Source organism: Lactuca saligna, chromosome 4 (genome assembly GCF_052625555.1).
Source record: "Lactuca saligna cultivar CGN05327 chromosome 4, ASM5262555v1, whole genome shotgun sequence".
Classification (NCBI taxonomy): domain Eukaryota; kingdom Viridiplantae; phylum Streptophyta; class Magnoliopsida; order Asterales; family Asteraceae; genus Lactuca; species Lactuca saligna.
This window is the reverse complement of record NC_136420.1, coordinates 196,378,457-196,396,724: the sequence shown is the minus strand read 5'-3', so window position 1 is coordinate 196,396,724 and position 18,268 is coordinate 196,378,457.

Sequence of the window (18,268 nt, the reverse complement as noted above, 5' to 3'; positions counted from 1 at the left end):
CAAGCCATCTTTCACAGGTATATATACAATTAAATCTAATGATTAATCTCACAATACTTCTTGGGTTCTTGATACCGGTTGTGGTTACCACATTTGTTCTAATGTGCAGGGACTAAGAAGAAGTAGAGACGTGGAGCATGGAAGAATAAATCTAATCATGGGGAACAGAAGATCGTCGCCTGTGACCAAGATTGGAGTGTATTCTTTAGTGCTTCGGAATAGTTTATCTTTACATTTGAACAATTGTTGCTATTCGCCAGAAATGGCTAGAAACATCATTTCTTTTCATGGTTTGTTTAGACAAGGTTTTGGATTTTCTTTTAATAATGAGAATGGTTCTATTTTAGCTTATCTAAATGGTGTCTTTTACTTTGAAGTTATACCATGTAATGAAATTTATAAAACTGTTATGATTGTTGATAACTTAGGGAATGATGTTTTGTACTTGGATTCTTCCAATAGTATGGATAAGGCATCCTTATGGCATTATCGTCTTGGACATGTCAACAAGAAACGCATAGCCCAACTCCAAAAGGATGGAGTGTTGGTGTCATTCGACCTTAGGGAAGATGACACATGCGAGTCTTGTTTACTTGGAAAGATGACTAAGTCACCCTTCGCTGGTACGTGCGAAAGGGGTGAGGGTCTATTGGACCTCATACATACCGATGTGTGTTGACCGTTTAGATCTACCACGAAGGATGGTAACCGCTTCTACGTGACTTTTACCGATGACTATAGTAGATATGGGTATATCTACTTAATCAAGCAAATGTCAGAAACTTTTGAAAAGTTCAAAGAGTTTAAGAATGAAGTGGAGAATCAATTAGGCAGGAAGATGAAGATGCTTCGATCCGATCGAGGAGGAGAGTACCTAAGTATTGAATTCCATGATTATCTCAAGGAGTGTGGAATAGTTTCACAATTGACGCCACCTAGGACACCACAATTGAATGGTGTGGCAGAAAGGCGTAATTGAACCTTGTTGGACATGGTTCTCTCTATGATGACTCGTGCTTCGCTATCTATTTCTTTTTGGGGGTATGCCTTAGAGACTGCCGCCCATATCCTTAACCAAGTCCCTACTAAAAAGGTTGCCAAAACACCTCACGAGATGTGGACGGGGAAAGCTCCTTCGTTAGCACATATCAAGGTTTGGGGTTGCGAGGCTTTCGTAAGACGAGATACTCACGACAAGCTCGAACCTCGTAGTGAGCGATGTATTTTCATCGGCTACCCGCACAAATCCTTTGGATATCTCTTCTATTGACCGAAGGACAATGTTGTCTTTGTTGTGAGGAGAGGAGTTTTCTGAGTGCGAGAACTCATAAGCCAAGGAGACAGTGGGAGGCAAATCGATCTTGAAGAGATTCAAGAGTCGATAGATGAAGGAACCTCAACCGCTGGCACTCAACCCGAGGAGGAAACTCCGGTTGAACTGATTGACGTATCATTACCTCTTATACATTCTGAAAGAGTTAGGTTTCAACCCCAGTTGTATGGTTTTCATATTACTACCGAAGGGGACACATATATTAGTGATAGTACACTAATAAATCTTGATGAACCTAATAGCTATAAGGAAGCCATGGCAGGCCCAGAGTCTGCGAAATGGAAAGAGGCAATGGATAGCGAGATCCAATCCATGTATGATAACCAAGTTTGGAATTTGGTTGATAATGTGCCTGGACGTAAGACCGTTGGGTGCAAATGGATCTTCAAGAAGAAGACCAACATGGATGGAAAAGTACACACGTATAAAGCGCGATTAGTTGCGAAGGGCTTTACTCAAACTCCCGGAGATGACTATGAAGAGACCTTCTCACCAGTTGCGAAGATAAAATCTATTAGAGTGATGCTAGCTATTGCCGCATTTCATGATTATGAGATTTGGAAAATGGATGTCAAGACCGCTTTCCTTAACGGGAAGTTGGCTGAGGATGTTTACATGGCTCAGCCAGAAGGGTTTGTGGATCCAAAGCATCCGAATAGAGTGTGTAAGCTTGAGAAATCCATTTATGGACTAAAGCAAGCATCTTGCAGATGGAATCTTTGCTTCGATGAGAAAGTCAAAGAGTTTGGATTTGTACGAAGCGTAGATGAATCGTGTGTATATGTCAAAGCCAGTGGGTGTGTAGTAAGCTTCCTCATTCTGTATGCCGATGACATATTACTCATAGGAAACAACGTCCCGACCCTGCAGGAAGTTAATTCCTAGCTCGGGAAGTGCTTCGCTATGAAGGACCTCGGAGAGGCTTCCTATATTTTGGGAATAAGGATAGTAAGAGAAAGAAGTAAGATACTAATAGGACTTAGTCAGAACACTTACTTAGAGAAGGTACTAAAACATTTTAGTATGGAAAACTCGAAGAAGGGAGAATTACAGATACAAAGAAATGCCAAGTTGAGTAAGACTTAAAGTCCGAGTACCGAAGCTGAGATAGCTGAAATGAGCCGAGTTCCATACGCTTCCGCAGTTGGCTCAATCATGTACGCTATGACTTGTACTCGCCCTGATGTAGCCTTTGCTTTGAGCATGGTTAGTAGATATCAATGGAACCCTGGCAGAGCCCATTGGATTGCGGTGAAGAATATCCTTAAGTACCTTCGGAGGATGAAGGAATGGTTCTTAGTCCTCGGAGGCAGTGATGACTTGAAGGTGCGAGGGTATAGTGACGCCAGCTTTCAGACCGACAGGGACAACTACCGTTCGCAGTCGGGCTGGGTCTTTACCCTGAATTGAGGAGCAGTAGCTTGGAAAAGTTCCAACCAGGAAACCGTAGCTGATTCAACGTGCGAATCAGAGTACATTGCAGCGAGCGAAGCGTCGAAGGAGGCAATATGGCTGAAGAACTTTATTGGTGATCTTGGAGTTGTACCTGCCATAAAGGAGCCCATGGAGATTTTCTGTGATAATGAAGGTGTGGTTGCCTTGACCAAGGAACCGAGAGATCATGGTAGATCACGACATATCGACAGAAAATATCATTTTATTAGACATCGTGTAGAAGAAGGACAACTCGTAGTGAAGAGGATATCATCAAAAGATAACCCAGCAGATCCGCTTACGAAGGGACTGAGTAGGGTTAAGCATTTGCAGCATGCTAGGAGTATTGGGCTGAAGGATGATATTAGCATAGATTAAATAGTATTAGAAACGTGTAATAGATAAATGTAATTAACATTTGATGATTAGATAAAGGAGTTTTATTTATAAGTAATGTTACTATCTTATGTTAATTGTTTAACTATTGTTTCACTTTGCATGTTTTGACTTCCAGAATAAATGAGTTTATTAAGAATAATCGAATTGTTTAAATAATCCACAATCGTTCATATGTCGTGTAGTAGATATGAATGAAGATTGTCATGAATAGGTGTGTAGAGTGTCTAAATGGTGTTAGACATAGCAAAAGATTGCTGCAACGTTTATGAATGCTTATGAACTAGGTTTGAGCATTGGAACAAACCCGCGCTTGCTGGAATCATCTTATGGAATAAGATAGTAAAAGGTAATCGCAAGACGATAATATCATATAGTCTTAAAACCTAGATATATGGTTTGTTATTGGTTAATTGATTGTACGTTGATAATGCGAAAACGCATTGGTAACTCGATGTTATAAAACGCATTGTTGTGTGTAGTTGGTTAATGAATAAGTAAATGCATATAAGTCGAAGTTTATCTGTGACTTTTATCCTTGAAGGAAAAAGTGATATCTCGGCCGCTCGATGATTTGATTTGACTTATGTGTCGGGCCCGGTCAGAACTGAATTGATGTGTTCGATTAAGTTCTATGTCAAATAAATCGAAAATCGAGAAACCAAATGCTAGACTAATTATTCCATAGAATTGTTAGCATGATATTTAACAGAGGACTGTACGATCCATTATCTGAAGGAAAAGATTGATTAGATCAGAGTTTGACAGCGTCCTTGAGAGCTACGATTGTAAATCGGAGTGTACCTGCGCATATAGTTACTAGACTTATCCAAGTGGGAGACTGTTGGAATAGTGTCTAAGGTTGCAACTATATTAGGCAAGTATTTGACCCGATTGTGCATGGTCCTTTTGGGTTGCCTTCACCATAGCAACTTGGTAGGATGATATATTATGAGTGAATAGATATTATTGTTATATTATGAGAATAATATAAGGAATAATACTATAGTTATTTGATTAATATAAGTCATAGATTAATTAGTATTAATTTGGTGACTTAAGGAGGTTAATTAAATAAGAAGGTATAAACTGTCAATTGTTTGATAGTTAAACTTTAGACTGTAAATCCTTATTGGATAGGGGTTGGACGATTTCTAGGCTAGGATAAGCCTCAAAATCGTCCAAGGCATTATCTTGGGAAGGATTTGGATTGCTTTGAGTAATAGTTATCCAACTAGGGTTTCAGTTGTAACCCTTAAGGAGTCTACAAGTATAAATAGACCCTATGGCAAAGGGAATTCGGTACTTGATCTAAAGTAGAGAACCCCTGGCTGAATTCCTCCTCTCTCCTCTCTCTCAAATCATCCTCTTTGCTAGTTGGTGTTTATAAGCCATGAGAGGAGTGACAATTGTGACTCTAAAGCTCCAAGAACAAGAGGATCAAACAAGTGTCTCAAGGTATGATTCTAACTCTGATTTTGTATTGTTCTTACACCTAATTAGCCATTAGAAGTCTTGGATTCAAAGCATGTTTAATAGAGAAACCTAGATCCGAGCATTAGGGTTTGTATGCACACTTAGGAATGTTCTTATGTACAAAACCCATCAGCTCTATTGACCTTCCGGTCCATATCATCTTGACCTTCCGGTCCACATCATACTCATATCACATATAACTTACATCACATATACATCATACACATAAGATCTTTCGGTCACACATAATTTCCCCATTGGGTAAGGCATAGCGAGACGACTCACCTCGCTGATGTCGGATAATCACTCGTGCCCAATCTCCCGACCTATCGTACTCCTATATCATAAGTACAACTCTCATTAATACTTTCTTGACTTTGTGTGATTACTACTATCAAGTCAACACTAGTCAACCCTGGTCAACACTGGTCAACAGTCATCCTTTGACCCGACTCATCGAGTGCTTTTGGGCACTCGGCGAGTTCCATCGCGTACTCACATCCTCTAGATCCCTTCTGACTCATGAAGTCATTCCCTAACCCAGCGAGTCACCAACTGTGTGATTTATGGGGAAACCCTAACCCTGAGTCTCATCTTTGACTCGGCGAGTCCATCCCATGCACAAACCAAACTGACCTCCTGAGGTCAGATCCGTTCCATTAATCCATAGATCCGACCTTCCCAAACATGATAATCACGTAAAGTCCATATCTTGATGCACAAACAACATCTATTTGATGCTATATGATGTTTTAGCCCCATTTATCATAACCCATGGTCAAAACCCCCATTGATCTTCATAAAGCTTGATGAGTAAGGCTCTCTGGACCTCTATGGATCCAGATCTAAAGCCTCATCACAAATAGGGACTAATTGGACATCAAGCTAATAAAGGGTCCAAGAAACCTTAAATCCATATGATCATCATAACAACAGAAGGGGAGCCAAAATATTATCTCAAATGTGATGCTCTGAGCTCCAAATCCATAGAATGTCCACTTCCTTTGCTTCCTCTTGGCTAGAACCTCCTTTTCCTTGCTAAACAATACTTCAAAGGTCAACAATGGCCTCCTCTCTCTCCCAAAACGCTCAAGTGCTCTAGGGTTTCTCTCAAGGGACTGATAGATGGAAATGACGGCCCTAAGGGCCTTTAAATAGGTCTCAAACCCGAGAGGTTAGGGTTTCATTAAACAGCGCAGACTCGCCGAGTTCACCCATGAACTCGCCGAGTCCGGTCATCAATCCGGATGAGAATTTGCGACCCTAGTCGGCAAGTCTAAGCACCAACTCGCCGAGTCCCTCCACAAACTCCAAAAATAAATGAATAAAATAATATACCTAGGAATCCGGATGTTACAGTATAGTTGGGGATTTCTCTAAAAATTTATCAAGCATAGAAACTTCTCTTTTAAACATATGCACTGGAATAGAAATCGGTTACAGTTTATATCACAGCTTTATCATGATTTTAATAACTATAATTTATCATTATTCGCGGTATACATTCGGATTTTTACTACGGTAGAACGCTACTGCATTACATGTAAACTAGATTGTACGATACTGTGAGGCACTACTTCATTACTGTACCCTTAGGTGTACTGGGATAAATCCTAACACTGTATAACCAGAGTCTCCTGGAGGGAGAGCGTGAAATTTGTGAATAGATCTATTCGGGACTGACAATCCCACATCGGGACTGCTAGCTACAGTTAGGCAGGCACGCCTGAGATGTACAAATGTCATTTAACATCAATGCCTAAAGAACGTTGGAAAGGTCTCTAGTCATATCAAGCATGGTTATACGGCTCACATTATGTATAAATCACCGATAGTTTACCAACCTGGTTTTCTTCAGTAGTTTTATTTATACAAAATAGAACTAAACACACTATGTATACTGGCCGAGCCAGGGTTTTCAAAACCGAATCATTTATACTACGGTTTTATATTAAATACGTATACTTCATGATTAGTTTTAGCTAGTCACATGAAGTAGTATTTTGCATATCTATATGATTTCCAGAAACGAACATTCATGGTTGTATACGAAATCGATCACACTACGTTTTTCACTAAAGAAAATATTAGATTTTCTTGAAACTACATAATCATTTCGGCTCGCTCATCAATAAGTTTTCATTACAAATTACTGCTTATGAACTCACTAGCTTTATGCTGATATTTTTCAAACTGCTTGTATTCTTAGGAAATCAGTAGACAGGTACTTGCTGGATTTTTGAGGAACCGAAGTATTTAGAGTTTTTAAGTTTTATTATGCAAAACTATTGGATGTATTTCAAACTGAGTTTCAAACAGATGTAAACGTTTTTTTATTCAAATATTCACTATAATGGTTGTGTTGCTATGATTGCAGTTATTCATTGGTTGTGATGCTATACATGACGTCCTCCACCCCGGAATGTTTCTGCCAACAGTTTCAGGGTGTGACAGATTGGTATCAGAGCCCATGTTTATAGCGAACTAGTATACAGAACCTTATACGAGCATGCATACATAATAGGATTCGTGTCGCTAGTAGAACTGAACAAAAGTATTTTGGATGCTGGAATGTTGCGGTTAAACTTGGGTAGTTATGTAATCATGTCTAGGGTGAATATAGCCTGATCAACTATATTCAGCCGAGACATGACCAACATGTGTGTGGGGGTGACTGTGGTGTTACAACAAGCCTAAAACTTACTGAAATCATCTCACATAAAATACTATAGGAGTATTTTCGCTAGAGCCAAACTTAGTACGCAGATTTACTCTAAGTATTGCTACCTCTCCTTCCTTAAGCAATAACTTGCTGCGTTAGTAACTTTTCTATGATTATCGCTCAGTAGAATACTTTCATTATCAATATGAGATATATTTGTTCTTTTATATATATCTTGAGGACTTACCATCCTCTTCTTCCTGATTGTTTCTAGAACAAGATGCCTCCCCGACCAAGATCCATTAGAAGGAACAACGACACTCCCCCACCATCACCACCTCCTCAATTCGACCCAGTCATTTTCCAGGCAGCGATTACCGCCGTCGTGACTGCAGCAATGGCACAAGTGAATGCTGGTGGAGCTGGAGGTGGAACCGACCCCCAGAGACAAGATGGAAGTCAGGGACATCAGAAAGAGTGTTCCTACAAAGACTTCATGACTGCAAAACCCAATTCCTTCGATGGAAATGGAGGTGTCATCGCCCTGACTCGATGGTTCGAGAAGATTGAATCCATCTTCGAAATTTGCGTCTGTTCTGAAGCCAAAAAGGTGAAGTTCGCCGCCTGCACATTGACTAACAGAGCCTTGAACTGGTGGAATGGTCGAGTCAAAACCCTAACCCTGCCAGTGGCTAATGCTATGGGTTGGGAAAGACTTAAGGAGCTCATGCTAGCAGGGTACTGCCCGAGGGGCGAAGTGCAAAAGTTGGAGCACAAACTCTGGAACTTGAAGATGAAGGGTTCTGACATTGCTGCCTACACCGCAAGATTTTGTGATCTGACTCTTCTCTGTCCGGGAATGGTCATCCCAGAAAGCAAGAAAATCAAGAGGTACATTTGGGGACTAACGCAACCCACCAAAGGAAATGTCTTGGCTACTAGGACAACTACATTCGAAAGCGCCAAGGATCTGGCACAGACTCTGATCGATCATGGAATCGATCTGGATGAAGTGACAATTGTCCTTGAACCCCAAAAGGTTGGCGGTGGGAAGAAGAAGAAGCCTGGCAACAAGCATAAGGGTCAGTCTTCACAACAGCCCTCCAAGAAGCAACAAATAGTAACAGTTCATGTTGCTACTGCTCCCACTGCTGTTCCAACCAGCCAATCTCCTACTGGTGGTTATGCTGGAAAACTACCCATATGCAACAAGTGTAACTTCCATCATCACGGACCCTGCCGTGAGTTAAATTCCAATAGCTGTGGGAAGAAGGGGCACACAGCTCGATACTGCAAGATGCCGACTCAACCAACCAACCAGGCTCCGGGAGCGAGCGCTGGTCAAACTTGTCATGGATGTGGAGAGGCTGGGCACTACAGGAGAAACTTCCCCAAGGCAACAATTGGTGGTAATACAGGGAGAGTTTTGGCTATGGGCCAGAATGAAGCAGTTGCTGATCCTACCGTTGTTACGAGTACATTCCTCCTTGACAACTCTTATGCATGAATTCTCTTCGACTCTGGTGCGGAGAGGAGTTTTGTTAGTCATTCATTCAAACATCTAATCAAGTGTAAATCCCAACCTCTAAACAAAACATTTACCATTGAGATGGCTAACAGAAACAAGGAGAGCACTAACGACATATTCATAAGCTGTACTCTTACTCTAGATAATTATCTATTTCCCATCGACCTTATGCCTGTGTCCATTAAGAGTTTCGATGTCATTATCGACATGGACTGGTTGAGCTCCAACCATGCTGATATTCTTTGTTTCAAAAAATCTATCTGCCTCAATCTTCCTTCTGGCGAAACCCTTATGATTTATGGTGATAAGCTTAGTTCGAACTTCCGTATCATTTCGTGCATCCAAGCTCAGAAGTATCTTCGGAAGGAATGTCATGCATTCCTAGCTTATGTTGTCAACAAAACCCAAAAAGTTAAAGACCTCGATAGCATCCCCGAAGTCTGCAACTTTCCTGACGCCTTCCCTGAAGATCTCCCAGGAATCCCTCCCGAACGCCAGGTCGAGTTCCGTATCGACTTGATCCCCGGAGCTACTCCTGTAGCTAAATCTCCATATCGTCTAGCACCAGCGGAGATGCAAGAATTATCCAGTCAGCTAAATGAGCTGATCAGCAAAGGATTCATAAGGCCGAGTTCCTCACCCTGGGGAGCTCGGATCTTATTCGTGAAAAAGAAAGATGGATCCTTTCGGATGTGCATTGACTACCGAGAGTTGAATAATCTGACAATCAAGAATCGTTATCCCCTACCCAGGATCGACGATTTCTTAGACCAACTGTAGGGAGCCAGTTATTTTTCAAAGATCGATCTAAGATCAGGGTACCACCAGTTGCGATTTCATGAGAATGATGTGCCCAAATGTGACAACCCGATATTTCGAGACAATATAATGTAAAACCAATCAAATTTAGGTTAAAATATAACTTTCCTAAAATCTTATTTTGGTTAAATAAAGTAGTAGGAATCGTATCAAGGTTTTCGTACATATAAAGAACCCTAAAATCCGAGTTATAACGAAGAAGTTATGACCAACCGAAGATTCTCGGCAAAACCGGCAACACCGATTAAACGAAAAACGCGAAGTTTCAATACAATAGTTTTTAGCCTTAATTATCTAAATTAAAGTTATAGATAACCTCAAACCGTGAGCGTACATAAAAAGAACGTCCAAATCTGACTTCGTATGAGAAAGTTATGATTTTTCCAAGATTCGGGTATAACAGTAGACAGCTAAAAACTCGAAATAGAGCTCAAGATACATTTGACCAAAACAACCTAAATTAGAATCTAAGGTCTCAACATTATTAGCTTAACGATGAAAAGTCTGACGAAAACGGACATCGGATGAAGAAGTTATGGATTTCTAACGGAATTATCGCGTCCCGGCCCGTTAAAAATAAATAATTAAAAATAAAGTCAGAATTTGCCAATGAAGTCTAAACGAGAGTTGTAGATCATGTTTTTAGCTATGCGTGCATATAAAGAACGTCGAAAACGGAGCTCGTACGCGAAAGTTATGGATTTTACAAATTCGAGGTCCGAAATCCGAGGCTGTCAGGCTTGCCACGACGTGGCACAAGCTTGCTGTGACCCGGCAAGTGACTGAGGGCGTCCAATCAATGGAAGAGGATAATCTTGACTCCCCACGACGTGGCCATCACTTGCCACGATGTGGCACACCCCAGAAACACCCCTATTAGTAGATTTCAAGGGTTTCGAGCTCCATTGCTCAGTTCCTTTCTTTCTCGCGCCGAAACTCTGCGTTTAAGCCCCCGAGACCTTCCTAAAGCCCCGGTTTTCACCTTCAAGTCCTGAAGGAAGGTTTTGTGTTCCCGAGATTCCCGAGATTCCCGAGAATCTCGAGATTTCCCGCGTTTTCAACTCTTCCTGTCGAAGTTCTGCTCGATTCTTCTCTCGACTACTTCAAATCAACCACTTCAATCAAGTGAGTTCATACCCTTTTCAAACACACTTTAAATACATTTTAAATGCTTTTATACTCTTTTAGGGGGGAATACGAGTAAACATACGGTTATTATCGTGTATTTTATAAAGTTTCACTTCACTTGTTTTATCGAATAAATCACTTGGAACTCATTACTATTATGGAAAACTCTTGTCATACTTTGTGTGCATTAGACATTATACAAAGTATATAATGATTTCAAAGTAACTTTCATTGTTAAGTCATTTTATACATTCTAAAAACTTATGATTTTGCTTTGTCAAACATTGTGAAAAAGGATAAACTTTGCATAGAAAACTATCACTTTAATACGGGCTTAGTTGAGAATCCATGAGACGTGTATATCTTCAAACGTTAATTTTCTTTATTAGAAAGTAATGCTGCAAGTCCTGTCTATAACCAGAGTCTCCCGTTCGGAGAACGTGTCAAATGTGTATAGATCTATACGGGAAGTCATGATCCCACGCCCTGACTGTTAGCTACAGTCCGTCTTTTGGGGTGATAGTTGTCATAACGCTGCGACGCCTGAAGAACGTCGTTACAGGCATATTATGTTTAGTATGGTTATAAAACTCATCGGATATACACTTATTATGGTATTATGCTTTTATGAACGAGTAGCTATTAAAACTATTCTTCATCTAACAAATGCGATCTTCGTATAGTTTTATTATATAAAACTATGACACAACTTTTGAGAACGTCGGTTTCTTGCGATTTTTGGTCTTAGAGACTGCCATTTATGTTAGGAAAACAAGGGTTTCTCCTGCATACAAACCAAACAACTAATAGGAAAATAAGGGATTTTCCTGGTGTATTTATTTACAACTTATAGTACGAACATTCATATGCATTTCATACTTTTATAAGAAAATAAGGGTTTTTCTTGGAAAACACAACAACTCGTATCTCAACCATTAGGGAAAATATGGGATTTTCTGGATCTAATACATTCACTTTCAACACAACAAATCACAACTCTTTACATTTGAAATGCTGCGTTTTCTGGAAAACATACACCCATTTTGGAATGGCATCTAATTTTTCTAAACTACTTATGAACTCACCAACTTAATTGTTGACACTTTTTCTTTGAAATAACTTGTATTCTCAGGGAACCGCTAAGCAGGTTTAGGAATCAACTTTTGGGATTAACGCGCTGGCGTTAATTACTTCTTTTGAATGATGTTTATGTATTTATCTTTTGAACATGTAATGAATACAACTATGTAAACATCTTGGAAACTTTAATATATATGGTGGTGTGTACTTTCCTTTCTATGAACTGTTATGATAGTGAATATGACGTCCTCCGCCCCCGAACGTTTCCGTCGTTCTGGTTTGGGGGTGTGACACCAAAACAGCATTCCGAACTCACTATGGACACTACGAGTTCGTAGTAATGCCCTTTGGTCTAACTAACACACCGGCAACATTCATGGACCTGATGAATCGGGTGTGCCATCCTTTCTTAGACAAGTTCGTGATTGTGTTCATCGACGACATACTTGTCTATTCGCGGAATGAGGAAGACCATAAACAAAACTTAAGGCTGGTGTTGGAAACTTTAAGGGCAGAAAAGCTTCTAGATTAGAAAGGTGGATTTCCTTGGACACGTGATTAGCAAGGAAGGGATACATGTTGACCCATCCACGATCAAAGTGATTAAGAATTGGTCTGCACCGAAGACACCCACAGAAATCCGGCAATTCTTGGGTCTCGCTGGCTATTATCCCAGGTTCATCCAAAACTTCTCCAGAATCACTAAGCCTTTAACTACCCTGATGCAAAAAGGGGTAACCTTTAGTTGGGGAGTCAAGCAAGACACTGCGTTTCAAACATTAAATCATTCCCTATGCAACGCACCTATCTTGTCCCTGCCCGAAGGGATAGAAGACTTTGTGGTCTTCTGTGATGCATCCAATCAGGGCCTAGGATGTGTTCTCATGCAAAGAGGAAAGGTTATTGCCTATTCGTCAAGGCAATTGAAAACACATGAAGTCAACTACACAACTCATGATTTGGAGTTGGGAGCAGTGGTCTTTGCGTTATATATCTGGAGACACAATCTTTACGGAACCAAGTGCACTATCTTCACCGACCATAAGAGCTTGCAGCGCATCTTTAATCAGAAGGAGTTAAACATGAGACAACTACGATGGGTTGAGCTACTTAGTGATTACGAGTGCGAAATTCGCTACCATCCCGACAAGGCCAATGTGGTAGCAGACGCCCTCAATCGAAAGGAGTATTCAGGGCATATGGTGAAGGCACTAACAATGACCATCTATTCCCATCTATCCGCGCAAATCAAGGAGGATCAGCAGGAAGCCTTAAAACCCGAGAATGTGATGGATGAAGCTTTGCGAGGAATGGACAAGAACTTGGAGATCAAAGGAGATGGAGTACACTATTTCATGAACCGAATCTGGACCCCAAAGTTTGGTGGTTACAAAGAGGTTGTCATGAATGAGGCCCACAAGACTCAATACTCCGTTCACCCGGGTTCAGATAAGATGTATCTGGATCTCAAACAACTCTATTGGTGGCCAAATATGAAAGTAGAGATTGCTACCTTCATGGGTAAGTGCCTGACCTGCGCCAAGGTGAAGGTTGAATATCAAAAACCCTTGGGTTTACTTCAACAACCAGAAATACCTGAGTGGAAGTGGGAAAGGGTAACCATGGATTTTATCACCAAGTTGCCCAGAACTCCGAGTGGGCACGATGCTATCTGGGTAATTGTCGATTGGTTGACGAAGTCCGCTCACTTCCTGCCAATCAAAGAAAGCTTCAAGATGGAGAGACTCACATGGATCTACCTTCAAGAGATAGTTCGCCTTCATGGTGTAACTGCATCCATTATCTCCGATCAAGATAGCAGGTTTACATCAAGGTTCTGGTAGTCTTTATAGAAGGCTCTTGGAACTAAATTGAATATGAGCACGACTTATCATCCGCAGACTGATGGACAGAGTGACAGGACAATTCAGACATTGGAAGACATGTTGAGAGCCTATGTCATTGACTTCGGCGCATCATGGGGAACTCATATTCCTTTGGTTGAAGTTTCCTACAACAACAACTACCATACCAGCATCAAGGCTGCGCTGTTTGAAGCCCTCTATGGCCGCAAGTGCAGATCCCCTCTATGTTGGACTGAGGTGGGTGACACGTAGCTATCCAGGGGTCAAATCCTCGACAGTACTCTCACTGGCCCTGAAATCATCCAAGAGACAACTGAGAAGATCGTACAAATCCGAGAACGACTGACAGCTTCACGAGATACACAAAAGAGCTACACCGATAAGAAACGTAAACCCTTGGAGTTCCAGGTTGGTGACCGCGTCCTTCTGAAGGTCTCACCCTGGAAAGGTATGATACGCTTCGGAAAGTGTGGAAAGCTAAACCCAAGGTACATTGGACCATTCGAGATCCATGCTAGGATCGGTATCGTAGCATACAAGCTTCTGCTACCGCGAGAACTCAACAACATTCATCCTGTTTTCCACGTATCGAACCTAAAGAAGTGTATGTACGATGATACACTTGCGATTCCTCTCGATGATATTGAAATCAACGAGAACCTCAACTTCGTGGAAGAACCTGTCGAGATCATGGATCGGGGAGTCAAACGAACGAAATATAGTCGCATCCCTATAGTGAAGGTTCGCTGGAATGCCAAGCGGGGACCTGAATTCACTTGGGAGCGCGAAGACCAGATGAAACAGAAGTATCTGCATCTCTTTCTTAATCCATGATTTGTATTCTAGGTTCTAATTTCGGAACGAAATTCCCTCTAACGATGGGATGATGTAACAACCCGAAACTTTTTCCGTTTCCGTCACGCGTTTTGCATTAATAAAATTTCGAATTCGTTAACTTTTCCATCAAACATTTTGGTTTAATAAAAATAATCTAGTTATATTTAATTAAATTATTTGTAAGTTGGAACCAAAAATCGTGTGGAAACCCGAATATCTTGAAAAATCAACATTTTTGGTCTAAATGGGATTACGACCGTAAACTTGTTTACAGCCGTAAACCTGTTTACGGTCAAGGGCGAATGGACCCCACTTTCACCATATAAATATGATGCCTCCGACTTCATTGGGACATTTTCTGGCCGCACTCTCTCCTCCTCTCTCTAAGAACCTAAACCATAAACACTCAAAACGCCTTCAAAATTCAGAAAATCATTGAGAAACCAGGTTTGGAGTCACTTTGGAACGTCTAGAATCACTCCTCACATCGAAGTCAGCATCCAAACCTTGTTTTCCGAGTTTACGGTCGAGGATTAAAACACCGTAAACTCAGTTCTCGAGTTCACGGCCGTAAACTCGGCCATCTGCAAAAACCGTAAACTCGTGTTCTGAAACCATAAACTCGTGTTCTAAGGTAGTAAACTCATTCCTTCAATTCAAGCAAGTCTTGGTAACATTCCTCAACCAAATTCAAGTGTTTTCTAACACTTTATTTATCGAAATCACTAATTTAGATACATATACGTATTTATTTGATGATAGGATTTCGTTAAGTGTCGCGTGCAAAAACTTGGGAACCTCCTTTTCAGTCAACCACTCCACGCAATAACAGTGAGTTCATTCCCCTATATTTTTCCGTATTTTTAAGGTTTTCAGGGGGGGGGGGATACAAGCTAAATATAAATGTTTTCTTATAAGCTAAACATAAATGTTTTCTTACAAGTTAAACATAAACATTTTCAAGAATATACATAAAACTTATGCAAACTTCATGTTTTCATTCCCTTCTGTACTATGTTGAGCATAAGGGGCGTTTCCACTAAAATTTTTCATAGTTTTTATGGATACATTATTCATTACGTTATACATGCAAACTATAATCGATATAGTTTGGGATTTCTCTAAAAACTTATCAAGCATAGAAACTTCTCTACTAAACATATGCGCTGGAACAGAAACCAGTTATAGTTTATATCACTGCTTTATCATGATTTTCATAACTTTAATTTATCATTATTCGTGGTATACATTCAGATTTTTACTACGGTAGAACGCTACTACATTACATGTAAACTAGATTGTACAATACTGTGAGGCGTTACTTCATTATTGTACCCTTAGGTGTACAGGGATAAATCCTACCACTGTATAACCAGAGTCTCCTGGAGGGAGAGCGTGAAATTTGTGAATAGATCTATTCGGGACTGACAATCCCACATCTGGATTGCTAGCTACAGTTAGGCGGGCACGCCTGAGATGTACAAACATCATTTAACGTCAACACTTGAGGAACGTTGGAAAGGTCTCTAGTCATATCGAGCACGGTTATGACTCACATTATGTATAAATCACTGAGAGTTTACCAACCTGCTTTTATACTACGGTTTTATATTTAAATATGTATACTTCATGATTAGTTTTAGCTAGTCACATGAAGTAGTATTTTACATATCTATACGATTTCCAGAAACGAACATTCATGGTTGTATATGAAATCGATCACACTACGTTTTTCACTAAAGAAAATATCGGATTTTCTTGAAACTACATAATCATTTCATCTCGCTCATTAATAATTTTTCATTACAAATTACTGCTTATGAACTTACCAGCTTTATGCTGATATTTTTCAAACTGCTTGTATTCTCAGGAAATCAGTAGATAGGTACTTGCTGGATTTTCGAGGAACTGAAGCATTTAGAGTTTTTAAGTTTTATTATGCAAAACTATTGGATGTATTTCAAACTGAGTTTCAAACAGATGTAAATGTTTTTTTTATTCAAATATTCACTGTAATGGTTGTGTTGCTATGATTGTTGTTATTCATTAGTTGTGATGCTATACATGACGTCCTCTGCCCCGGAATGTTTCCGCCAACGGTTTCAGGGTGTGACATTTACGGTTTTCAGTTTTGTTTTCAGGTACTTTTGGTAGCAGAGGGAAGAGCTCGGGGTGATCGCATGGCACACACCATTGATTAGTCAGCCTGGGATGTTTTACTCTGATAATGAAATTATGTCTTGGAATTAATACTCTGAATTATGTTATGATTTTTGATATGTTTTTATAAAAATGGTTTTAGCAATGATTTAAAGAAAAAAATTTGGTATGGACTTTTGGGACGTTACAAGTTGGTATTAGAGCCTTGGTTTGAGGGATTCAGACATACTCTCGAGTGTGTCTGAACTCAAACTAAGGGATTGGTATAAAAGTTTTCAAAATGAAAAGACAAGTTTTGTAAAAAGAGTTTTGAGAAAGAAAACAGTTTTAGAAAAGAAAAAAGAATTCAGAAAGAAAAGAACTTTGATAAGAGAAAAGGGTGTGGTGCATGCAATCAGCCGAGCTCAAGTAAGTACCCCAAAATACATCATACAAGTTTATGTTATGTTTATCAGTTAGTAGAACAACATGCTAGATTAGGACTAAGGATCCAGGGAAGATGCCTTATGTGCCTGTTATATGTGCTTTGAGTTGCATGATAATGCTGATTAGACAGTAGTAGGATAGCCTGTTTAGGTTATGCCTGAGTTTATGAGCTTATGTCGCATGCTAGTGCAGATTCTTGATATGAGATTATGATTGTTGAGTATGTTATCGTTATATTTTTCCCTTGTCCGAATGTTGCTTGCTTTGTGCATTGTGGGATTCTGAGTGATGGGAGTTAGCCGTGAATACATCACGTCACATGTGATCAGGGTTGAATAATCTCAGAGTGTTGATTTGGCCCTATTGCGCAGCTCTTGTCTGAGTTCAACCATTGTAGGGACTAGTCTTCTACTCGAAGGATTATTTGAGCCTCGTCACATGTGATGGTATTCAGGTGATGGCTAATTGGCATCAAAAGGAGGCCTTCAGCAGCTAAGGACTAGTTTGAGTTGAGTCATAGGTTTCCCTAGTGTAAGCCTAGGATGAGATAGTGTTGGGAGTTGTATTAGTAGAGCAAGGGACCTGGTGGAGTCGAAGCAGTTCTTGAGGAAAGTACGGATAGATATGGAAGGTAGTATGGGCCTGTACTACTAAAAGCAGAGGATCCGTACTCGATTCGAGAAAGGCCGAGATGAGACCGGGAAACTTGTAGTGTGTGCGTATGATCCCTCAGCATTTAAGAGTATTCTGATAGTTACTGCAGTATGTTTTCAGCATGGTGACATTGCAAGAAATATCAGTGGGCGGATCAGGCGGCGGAGAGGGATCAGGCTCGGGTGCAGGGGCCGAGCAGAATGAGGAGTGGATGAGGGAGTTGATATCAGCTAAGGTCACGCGCTGTATCCTAGATCAGACTCCTGTGATCTTTGGCACGGTCATGGAGGGTATACTGGAGATCTTGGATGAGAGTTTGGGAGCCTTTCGTACCGAGATAATGGATTTGATGGGAGCGTGTACTATGATATTTCGAGAGTTTAGAGCTTGCGGAGCGCTAGATTATCATGGGGCTAGGGACCCCATTGGTAGTAGAAGGTGGTTGGTCGATGTTGCTAATGCATTCCGTA